The sequence below is a fragment of the Asparagus officinalis genome, chromosome 6 (assembly GCF_001876935.1).
Source record: "Asparagus officinalis chromosome 6, Aspof.V1, whole genome shotgun sequence".
Taxonomy (NCBI): domain Eukaryota; kingdom Viridiplantae; phylum Streptophyta; class Magnoliopsida; order Asparagales; family Asparagaceae; genus Asparagus; species Asparagus officinalis.
The window spans coordinates 20,920,207-20,932,291 of record NC_033799.1 but is presented as its reverse complement, the minus strand read 5'-3'; the positions used below and the strand labels follow the sequence as shown (position 1 = coordinate 20,932,291).

The following is a 12,085-nucleotide window of genomic DNA, read 5'->3' as shown; positions in this document are numbered from 1 at the left end:
TTCAAATTAATAAGCGCAGAAATTTGAATGACGATGACGACGACTGCATGTTAGCCATGGCAATCATCTCCAATTTCGGTGTGCTATCATTTTGTAGGGTGGGAGATGACAAGTGGACTAACATATAGAGGGTGTTTGGAAAGGCTTATTTTTTAAGCTTATAAATTATGCTGGTTTTTAATGACTTTTGGCTTTTTTTTTTGATAAAAATACTATAAAAATTATTTGAGTAGAATAGTAATTTGCTTGGTCAAACCTAACTTTTTTAAATGAGCATGTAAGCTAGTTTCTCAAAAGCTGTGGAATACCAGCTTTTCAAAATGGGACTTATAAGCTAATTTATTTGGCATTTTACCAAACAGGTAAAAATAAAAAAGCTAGCTTAAAAGCTAATTTGACTCGAAAATAAGCTTCCCCAAACACCTTCATAGAAGATTGTCTTATTCATATCCAAGATGTCATCTATCATAAGGGTCAGATTTATGGTGTTAATTATACGGGGAAAGCTATTGTTTATGATTTTGCAGGTGATGAGGAGAAGATGAAACAAATTGCAAATTCACCGGACAAGATGATTAGTGTCCACGGGTATCTTGTTGAGTCGACGTGTGGAGACCTGTTGCAAGTTGTAAGAGTGATCGATTAGTATGATGAAGATGAAGATGAAGATGGAGATAATGATTATCAAACGGCTTATTTTGTGGTCTACAAGCTTCAAGCTATTGAAAAGCCAGTCAAGCCTAAAGGTGCGCGCTCCTTATAGGCTCATCTTTGCAACAGTCCCAAGTAAACATGACTTCGACTTTAAATGTGTTGGGATGGATAGCTTGGGTGATCAAGCTTTGTTCATGGGTAAGAACGATTCGCTTTGTGTACGAGCAGCCAAATATGAAGGATGCAAGCCAAATTGTATATACTACGCAGACCGTGGGTTGATGGGGGTCACAGAGCCATTGCGCGGGGATATTTGGACAATGTCAATAAGAAATCTATTTGCGACGTGGGCATATATGATGTCGTAGCTGATGGCTTATAAAGTTTTAGCCAACTAAATGTCAAGTACCTTGTTCCCCCCATTTGGATTTCACCAAATCCATTACAGATATGTACTACTCATCATCTTTTGTTTCCCCTGATTTGTGATATTTCTATTCATGTACTGTGATAAATTTATGGTATCAAAGTACATTTACTCTTTGGCTGCGTTTGGGAACTTAGATTTGGGTCCTGGATTTAAAATCCTGGGTATTTCAAATCCAAATCACTTGTTTGGGCCTCAAATTGGACTGAGATTTTAAATCAAATGATTTTAAAGAGGTGATTTTGAAAGCCCAAATACACGTATTTGAAATCCCACCCTCACCCTTCGTATTTACCAAATCCAAATCCGGACCCGACGACTCCCCCGATCCCGACTCCTCCTCCCTCTCGTTTCTCAGCGGCGATCCCTCTCGTTTCTCAGCGGCGATCTCGAATCTCCAGGTATCTCTCCTCTCTCCTCTCTCCCCCTCTCCTCTCTCCCCTTCTCCTCTCTCGTCTCAACGCAGGGATCTCTCTTCGTATTTTGAAACCCTAGATCCGATCTGAGTTTGCTTTTCTCTGTTGTAGCTTTTTTTTCAATTTCTGCAGTTTCTAATCTGGGTACTCTTTATATCTCGATCTCTTCCGTTAAAATTGTCTGTTCTCTATGCTAATGGGTGCCTGCCTTATGTTCGATTTTATGCCATATGAATTTTTTTTTGATAAACCAAGTTACGTACTGGTTGATGATTGAGTGACTGTTGCCTTTTGTTGTTTGGTACTGTAATTTGGGAGAATATGTGTACACATGCACTCCCATATAAATAATTCTATTTGCCTGAATATAGAACTCAAAACCCATACTTGAAGGGAAAAGAAATCGGATCCAGATAGAATATGGATATTTACATGAAGATAGGAAGTTAATTTATTCTTTTGTAAGTATAAAAGATTTGAGTCATGAAGATTTGGATTCAACAGATGAGTTCTAGTTGTAAGTATCAACAGTTCTTTATTCTTTTGTATGCTTTAGATATTGTTTTTCGGAAATTCATCCAGTTGTATTCTAAGAGATAGAATGAGACATGGTCGTGGTTAATACTATGTACTAAACCAAATGTTGAGATCAGTTTGCTGGCTTCCTGTGTAGTTCTTCTATTTTCTTTGATAGAATGAACAGTCGAGAAGTTAATTTCCCCATGTTGTATCTAAGTTGAGGAATTATATTTTTGGTGAGCTCACATGTTAATTTGTTAGCTTAATGCATTTCTACCCCAGACGAGACTACTATTCAAGACTTTGCTGCTATTTTTGTTATTGTGTTGCTGCATAAACTGGTTGAATTAGCTCATTTAGGCATCCCTCGAATAATCGAAACTGATGTTAGATTATTGGATTTTAGTACTTCAATTCAACATGATGTATTTTATTTTGTGTATCACGAAAGACTAATGTGAGACAGAACAGGCACCTGATATTTCATATGAATGCACATAAGTTTTATCAATTATATTACTGTATTGGATTACTTGAAGCATCTCCATTTCCCTCTGCTGCTAATAAAGCTAGAGTAATGTTGTGAATATTACTGTTTAGACCATTTGCATCTGTCTGTGATTATTTTTTCAGTGCATTATTGGATTTAGTTATATGTTAGATTTAATGCCTGTATTCTGGTTTTCCATAATTGTCGTAGCTGACATTTTATGTCATTTACAATTTTGTATCATGGTTAAGATTGAACTCATTAGAAATTTCATATCATAGTATTACTGACTCTTGACATTATATAATATCTATCCCTGTCCCTTAACTGGAGGTTTATCTGTGTCATTTATGACACTTTTGACAATTTATTTTTGGTGAACATGGATTGATTTCCATTTTCTGAACTATTTAAGCCTACTGTCTTTAGTGGTCTTTACAGATGTTCAACCCATATATTTCATGTGTATCTACTTTCTGAAACGAAAATGCAACACTAAAACAAATTGCATGCTAGTGTCATAGTTTATATCTGAAGAACCTTAGGTGCGCACTTTTGATGTATTTTTCATTCTTGGAGTTCCATTTGTTCCCTCAAAATCATGTTTTTTGAAGTCATGAATTATGCTACAAAGATTAGCGCTTTAATTTACATCAACTAGAATGAGTTTGAGCTTGCTTTTAAGTAGCAGTTTGTCCTCTGATAAGAACCTGAACATGGTGCAAGGACCTTGAATACTTTACTTCGGTAATGCCTGAATTTCAAAGTAAACTGAGACTATGCGTGCACAGATGCTGGATTGACTGTAATGTTTTGTGGTAAATACACTAGTATTCTTGTTTGGATATTGTGTGATGGGAGACTTCCAGCATTAGAAGGTGAACTATCTATATGTATGTATGTGTGCATCCATATAACATAAATAATCAGTTAGTATATACTTCCAAATACTTCCAAGGTACATTGAATATGCAGATACACACTCCTATATCACATGATAACTTATAAATGGTGGTATAGGGTACTTCCAGTAAAAAGTGGCACTGTGTGCTTTTCTCAGGTTGGTTTTGTCACCTTCTTCCTAAATTCTGTCCTTGATAATCTAACATCAACAATTGTCATGGTCTCCTTGTTGAGAAAACTAGTGCCTCCATCAGAATACAGAAAGTACGCAATCCTGTACTTGTTTTCTTTTTCTTTTTTTAAAGGTTGATGGTCTTCATGATTCAACTTTGAAGTTCGATTTTTGTGCCATGGACTAATTGATGCTAAATTGTGTAATGTAGGACTCAAATTCTTCGAGACATGAAGTTGGGCGCATTGGAGAGAAAAGAGGAGAAGACTTGAAGGATAAATAGAGGATTCTAGATATGTTTTCTTTTAATAGTTTATGTTGTCGTAATTTGGCTTGTTGTAGCAAATCATGGTTACTTCTTATAGCAAATCATGGTTATCAACTACCTATGGCATGTTGTGTTTTAAATGAAGTATTATTGTGGAGTGTAGAGCTTCTTATGAGGAGTGTTTGCTAAACTCTTTTGACTCGTCGAGTCTTTTATCATGGCTAGTTATTGGAGTAGTACTCTTGTTCTTTGGAGATTGAAGGTTGATGTAGTATTGGATGAAGCCATGAAAAAATGGCGTAATAATAAATATTTTGGACATTATTATTATTTTTTGTATTCTCTCATACCGATTCATGAAGGACAAGATGTTTGCATGTGTATTTATAATTGCTAATAAAGAGATCAAACTTCTGAGGGGGTCGTGAAATTTACCCTAACTTTTTCCTCAATATAAACCATAATGTCCGCATTTGATTTAATTATTAAGGAGTTAAGAGAGAGCATAAATTTTTTTAAAACACCAATTTCAAATCCAAATTCATGTATAATAAAGTGCATCCAAACATCAGATTTTAAATCTGTGATTTCAAATCCTTGCATTTAGTGATGACATCCAAACAAAAGATTTTATCAAATCATGGATTTCAAATTCTAGATTTGAAATCCCATGATTTTAAATCAACCTTTCAAATCCAAATCCAAGTTCCCAAACGCAGCCTTTACTAGGTTCAGACTTTCTGTCGCTGTCACCACGTCAAACGTAACAAACGCAAACCTTTCTTCCATTCTATGCTCTTGGCATTGTTATAAAGTCGTGCCATGCTCTCAGCATTGTTCATCAATGAACAATTTTTACCTCTCAATTTAGCAAATTCTGGGTGGCACGACTTTTCCTAAGAAGAAAGCCCCAACCATATCCACATTAACAAAACATACAGACCGTACTCCCAACTCAAAAAGGTATCATCGCATACAGTACATTAGCATTTACATTGTTAACCAACTAAATACATCCCCAACAACTATCTAAGCCATTCAAAATATCAACTAACCAACAACTAGGGGTGGCAAACGGGTCGACCCGACCCGACCCGACCCATATAAAATTTGACCCGACCCGTATAAGTGTGACCCGACCCGACCCGTTTAATAAATGGGTCAATGTCATCCGACCCATTTATTAAACGGGTTACCCGACCCGACCCATATAACCCAAATGGTAGAGAATACTAAACATTTAAGTAAAATTCTTTCAAACAATGGCATTCTCCTTTGCTTCTTGAATATTAAACAGGTAAATCTTTTAAGGTACCGTTTGACAAAGGGTTAAGTGAGGGGTTAAGGAGACTTAACCCCTTCTTAACCTGCCAAACACAACAAATCTATATAAGGGTTAAAGTGAGTTAACCCTCCATAATTTGCCAAACATAAAAAATATAGAAGGGTTAAGTTAACCCCTCTAGAGGGGTTAAAATGAGTTAACCCCTCAAAATGAGGGGTTTACTAATACTCCTATTTAGATGGAATAAGAGTTAACCCTTCTAATTATAAAGAAAATAGTCAAAATCATTGTTATTCCCAAACACTAAAACTGATCATAAGGGCTAAAATAAAACTTATTTAACGGGTTAATAATTTAGTCCTTCGGATTATCAAATGGGCTAAGTACATTAATCCTTCTCTTTAACCCCTCTTCATTAACCCTTTGCCAAACGGGGCCTAAGTGATTTTCTCCACCAAATACTAAAACTGAAACAGAATAAGACAAACAGAGAATACAAACAATGACTAAGTGATTTTCTCCACCAAATACTAAAACTGAAACAGAATAAGACAAACAGAGAATACAAACAATGACATTTCCTTTCTCCTTTGCTTCTTGAATATTAAATTGATAATGAAATCCAGAAAAAGTAGATGTTGACACAGAATAAAACACCAAATTTTCCAGGTCTGAAAACTAAATACGCATTCAGGATAGCACCAACTTTTGCAAGGACTTGGGCTTAAATTCTGCGCACAACTCAATTAAAATTGCTAAAATAAGACAAGCTCCAGCAACCCTTTAAGTAAACAATAATTATCTGTATAAAAGAGATTAAAATGTCATTCTACATACATATGCATAAAAAAAATTGGAGCAAGATTACTCCCATTAGAATGTTAAACAGGTTCACAAACAGGTACATTTCAAACTCTCTGCAACAAATCCAATTTCACAAACAAGTTCATTTCAAGCTCTCTGCATATTCCATTGCTTTCTTCTTGACATGTTTAATTCTTTCTTCATCACCCTGTGACTTTTCATAGCTGAGATACTTCGTGAATAAGAACTGTAAATTATTTGAAAATAGTTTGATAAAGAGGGAAACAACACAAGAAAGTAAAAGATTAACCAAGATTATTGATCAACTTAGCAGAATGCTTAAAAACAACTTAGTAGAATACTTAAAAACAAGATTCAGTAGTATGCTTTAGCTCAAATAGTTTAAATGGGAAAACTGAATAGACAATCTAGAGAGTGAAAGTTTACGTATACATAAGCAGGATATTGATTGTGATCACAAGTCTGCAGAGCATCATCGCTACACTAGTGCTTCTCAGCCTATAGAAGAAAATAAAGGATTTACATCATTTACTTAAAAACAAGACTCTTGGCCCAGATTAGGGCTAGCTTGAGAAAGTGAATGTGTTTTAAATAGGGAAGAAGGTAAATTGGGAAGGTATTTCTTGGGTAGTAGGATAAAGGGGTTGGTTGCACTAATATTTTAAATTAAGGGTTTGAGGGTTATAATTTTGGGGTTGGGGAGGAGGATGTATGGGCCAACTATTTTTGGTTCCTCCAAATAATTTTTCCTTAAAAAAATAATTATTAAAACAACCAAACGGTTTAACCCATCTGGGTTAAACATCCCAAACAGTTATGACCGTTTGGGTGTAACGTTTGGATCTCCTTCTCGCCCAAATAGCTTCAACCGTTTGGGATATTAAAATATCCCAAACGGCTACGAGAACTGTTTGAACTGTCCTATTTTGTACTAGTGAAGTGTCCTCTATGCCTTGAGACTGACTGACACGGGTCAAGACATGGTTTTGAGAAGCGTCCACCGCCGCCTATATATCATATATCATAAAAATTAAAAACTTTGATGAGAAATCATTAAGAAGAGTCGGGGGGGCATAGTCAAAGCGTCACGTGATGATAATATCATAAATTAAAAATAATCCACCTTCTTCTCACCCTCCCACTTGATAATGATAGTCATCCATTTGAGATGTCCCCGTAATATCTAACAAAGTAATATATATGATACGAGCATATAAATTTATCAATTGACATAATACAATTAAATAAATTTATACATTCAATAGGTGAGGATCCATGTAAAGATAATGGCCTACGAGATGGCCATGATGACGATCCTAGATAAATAAACAAAATAATAAATATAATGCATACTTAAATCACAAATGCAATTTACTTCAACAAAATTTGAATTCTTATTTCGGATGATGGACCTTCTCAATCCCGAGGAAAAGATAGCCTTCTAATCTCCTACATTACAGATATCAAGAAAAATTTGCATAATTAGGTAATATTTTAGAAATTACATAGATTTTCATTAAAAACTTTTTGACTCATCTTTGCATAATTGTTAATCCATTAAAAACTTCTTTTTTCTCCAATATATATCATATTTCTAATTAATTAAAAAGGGCTATGATAAATTCCGGTATATCATTAGCAATATCAATATGGTTACATATTCGTAACACATATAACTAAAAATGACCTCCTCGGTATCTCACCATTTTCTCATTATTTTCACTTTTCGCATTATTTTCTCTAAACTAATCAAAGTCGAAGCCAAAAACTCATGAATACTTATCGAATATCAAAATTAATTAGAAAATAGATTTAAGATTGTGACGCTCCTGGGTTTACACAAGGCTGCAGTCCAAGGTAAAACCAGGAATGTCAAATGTGTCATGCACCACACCGTGCAATAACATGTTTCACCATCACAATTACTATCTCTCTAGTAGAGTCAACACAATAACATGTTTCACCATCACAATTACTATCTCTCTAGTAGAGTCAACAACAGGTGTAGGTACAAAAGCAAGTAAAAGATAATACAAGAGATATATGATGAAATGATAGAGATCAAAATGATATTTCATCATCCAACATATAAAAATATAAAGTCAAACTCTGAAATAACTAGCCTGGAGATCTTAACAAGTCTCAAATACAGAATATCTGATAAAAAGAAATAAGGCACACAGCCTTTACAACTTCTAGAATAAAATTCTCAAATATCTAAACAAAATGTCTACAGTAGAGCTCCATAAATAAAATAAAACTACAAAAGAAAGATGAACGCTAATATGCATCGTTATCAACCTACGACTCTCCGTGCACCTGGCTCGTTACCTGAAATGGGAGGGGACAACGAGCATCAAAGCACTAGCGAGCAACATCACAACCAACCCCAAGGAAGAGGGCTTGTTGTATATAGAAAATACAGTTGATATATATATATACATAAATCATTGATCCTAACAAAAAGTGGATTATAGTATTTAGGAAGTTACAACACGAGCATAGGTACGTCGAGCGAAATAATCCAAACAATGAAATCATCATGTATTTATCTTGTATCTCAAATTGTAAATCCCTAAACATCAAACCCGAAATCTAATACAGAAACAATAATATAAAGAAGACACACCCATCTCAGAACTCAAATACCATGTCATGTGAAAACCCACATAAGTGTCATGTCCAGCCTATCTGCCTATGTAAGTGTAAGTGTCATACTCAAGGTTTAAACAGATGTCCAATACATGGACTAAGACTAGATATAGTGCATGTCCAACACATGGACTGTATATAGAAATTGTCCAACATATAGACTGAATGATGAATGTCCAACACATGCACTGAATATGATAAATGTCCAACACATGGACTGCACATAATAATTGTCCAACACATGGACTGAATAAAATGTGTAAAATATCGATGAGATATATGAAAAGATGCACATACACTAATTTCACATGTGTCTCGATGTGCAAATCTAAACTCATGTCCGCAAGTCATCTCACATGTAAAGATGCATAATAAACAATAATTTCTAACACCAGATGTTCGAGGCGACTCCTCGTTCATATTAAAACACACACCAAAAGTAAACATGCACAAACTGTGTCGGCGATCAACTAAAACAGGCAGAAACCCTTTACAGGTTTCTATCTGATTCGAAACAAATCTAGAAGAGACACCATTATATCCCAAGCATAATATTACCGATATCAACATATATGAAACAATATGAAATGAAATTCTAGCTTGTAAATATATCGTCAAAACTCTAAACATTTATATACACATGTTTAAACGTTTTAAAAGCAAAAATTTATGATTTAACACATGTTTAATAACTTTCAGATCTAAAATTCGTCAGGGGTACTGTTATGATCAATTAGAAAATCATAATAATATATTCTCACTTCATACGCTATAAAGATCTATCTTTTGTACACAATTAGAAAATCATAATAATATATTCTCACTTCATACGCTATAAAGATCTATCTTTTGTACACAAAAATACGTTTTAGGCTCGAAAATCCATATTCTCACTTCATACGCTATAAAGATCTATCTTTTGTACACAAAAATACGTTTTAGGCTCGAAAATCCAAAATAAAACTTAGTTAAAACGTGCAAATAAATGGGAGCAGAGTTGGGTGAGATGTTACTCACCAGAGGGGTATTGATGAACTCCCCAAAACGTGTGAGAATGATCCCTTGATGCCAAACGCCACAAATCTCGCCTTCTCCTCGCTTTTCACCCCATAAAACTCTCACGAGAACACAAGTTTAGGGCTAGGGTTTGAGAGAGGGGGAGAGGGGGGCTAGGATTTTGGTCTGTTGATGAAAAGAGGTGAAAATGAGTGTTTTCGGGTGAAGAGAGATTAAGTATTACGGTCAGACCCGAACCCAAAATCCGAACAGACCTGAAACTGGAAAGACTGAAAAATAACATTCGGTATTTTCGTCATAACTTTCACGTCTGACCTCGGAAAGAAGTGATCTAAGACCTTCTGGAAAGATCTTGAAGAGACCTACAAGTATGTTCTTTTAAGGTTTTCCAAATTCCAACTACATATGTGAGTAAAATATAGAAACTCTCAACTGGTCATTATTTCCAGATTTTCACTCTTGGCCTTTGTGCATGTTTTGCATATATGCACTTATATTCACAAATATATATTAAACTGATCTCAAATCAATTATTATCATATTTAAATATCAAATTATATTATTTTTCATCATATAACATATTTATCATTATTTATCATAAAACATTCAAATTTTTGGGGTTTTACATTCTTTCCCCCTTAAAAGAATTTCGTCCTCGAAATTCAGAAGTCATATCTAACTAAAAGATAGTATTAGAAAGCATGTCGAGGGTGAAATCCAAACTGTACATACACCTCTCATAATATTAAACTCTAGTTAAGCATATAGCGATATTTATACTTAACAATCCAGAATGACTATATTCTCACTTAATCCTTAATCAAATTGAACTAGTACGTCGGATGAAAATCCAAACAAGAAACCCCACATATATATACCATGTTTCCAAAAGATTAATAATTAATCGAAAATATCCTCATTCTAGCGTTAAACCTAAATATAACCATACAAATAATCACACACATAAATCAATTCACTTCCTCAATAGGTGCAGGTAGTCGCGCTACATAACATCTTCGTGCTCCCGAGAATCATTCTTGATATCTACACTTAACCATCTAAAATGTAAATACCCTCACTTAACTCCTAACTAAATAGAACAAGTACATCGAGCGAAAAATCCAAACAAGGAACCCCTCATATATTACCATATGTTCCGAGTACTTAGGAGTTAAGTGTTAATACTCTCATTTTAGTGTTAAGTATAAACATCACCATACGTGTAACCATAAGTCATATATAAGTCATACTAAAATTAAATTTATCTGCTCAAACAGGTGTGGGTAGTCATGACACATATTCTCCTCGCGCTCCCAAGAAACCTCTTCAACTCCTCTCCGGTTCCGCTGAACTTTCGCCAAGAGAATTACCTTGTTTCTATGTCTTTTGTCCTCTCTAATAAGTATCAAACTGGGATCTCAATCGTAGTCAAATCATCCTGAAGCTAAATCTCTGGTGCATCCAACACTCGCTGCTGCTTCCCATCATGTAAGTGCTTCTTGAGCATAGAAATATGAAATATATTGTGTATACTAGACATCGATGCTGGAAGATCTAGCCTGTATGACACAGCTCCAATGCGCACCAAAATCTAGAAAGGTCCAATATACCTCGGTGCAAGTTTCCCCCGTCTTCTGAATCGTTGAATGTCTTTCATAGGTGATACCTTCAGCATAACTGAATCTCCAACCTGAAACTCCAAGGGTCTTCGTCTCTTATTTGCATAGCTCTTTTGCCGACTCTGAGCGGCTAGAATCCGCTCTCCGAACAATGCTATCTTCTCAATAGTTTGTTTCACAAACTCTGGCCCAAGCATTAAGCTATTCTCCGGCTCTACCCAACATATCAGGGATCTACAGGGTCTCCCATACAATGCCTCATACGGGGTCATACTAATTTTCGCTTGATAGATATTATTATAAGCGAACTCTATCAGTGGAATATGATCTTCCCAGCTGCCTTGAAAGTCAATGATACAGGCCCGCAACATGTCCTCCAACACCCGTCTAACCATCCGTCTGTGGGTGGAATACACTGCTGCATGATAGTTTGCTGCCAAATGAATCGTGGAAACTTTTTTAAAAGTGCGAAGTGAACACTGAACCTCGATCCGATACAATCATGTTTGGAACTCCATGAAGTCGAACTATTCCTCGAATAAATGTCCTCGCATATGTCTCAGCTGTATAAGTAGTCTTCACTGGAATAAAAATATACTGACTTTGTTAGTCTATCCACTATCATCCAAACAGAATCATTCTCTTTCTTCAACTTTGACAACCCTATAATAAAGTCTATATAAATATCTGCCCACTTCCATTCTGAAATGGGTAAAGGTTGAAGTGTTCCTGTCGGTCTCTGATGTTCTGTCTTCACTTGCTGACAGGTAAAATACTTAGTCATATACTCTATAATTTCTCTACGCATACCACTCCACCAGAAGTGTCTCTTCAGGTC

The 12,085-nt window shown here is 35.3% G+C and overlaps 1 long non-coding RNA gene across 1 annotated transcript; it reads left to right on the top strand.

The window, feature by feature from the left end:
• On the top strand, positions 1,274 to 4,179 carry LOC109846418. The gene is made up of 2 exons (XR_002248496.1): positions 1,274 to 1,482; positions 3,793 to 4,179. It is a non-coding gene; the product is annotated as an uncharacterized LOC109846418 (long non-coding RNA).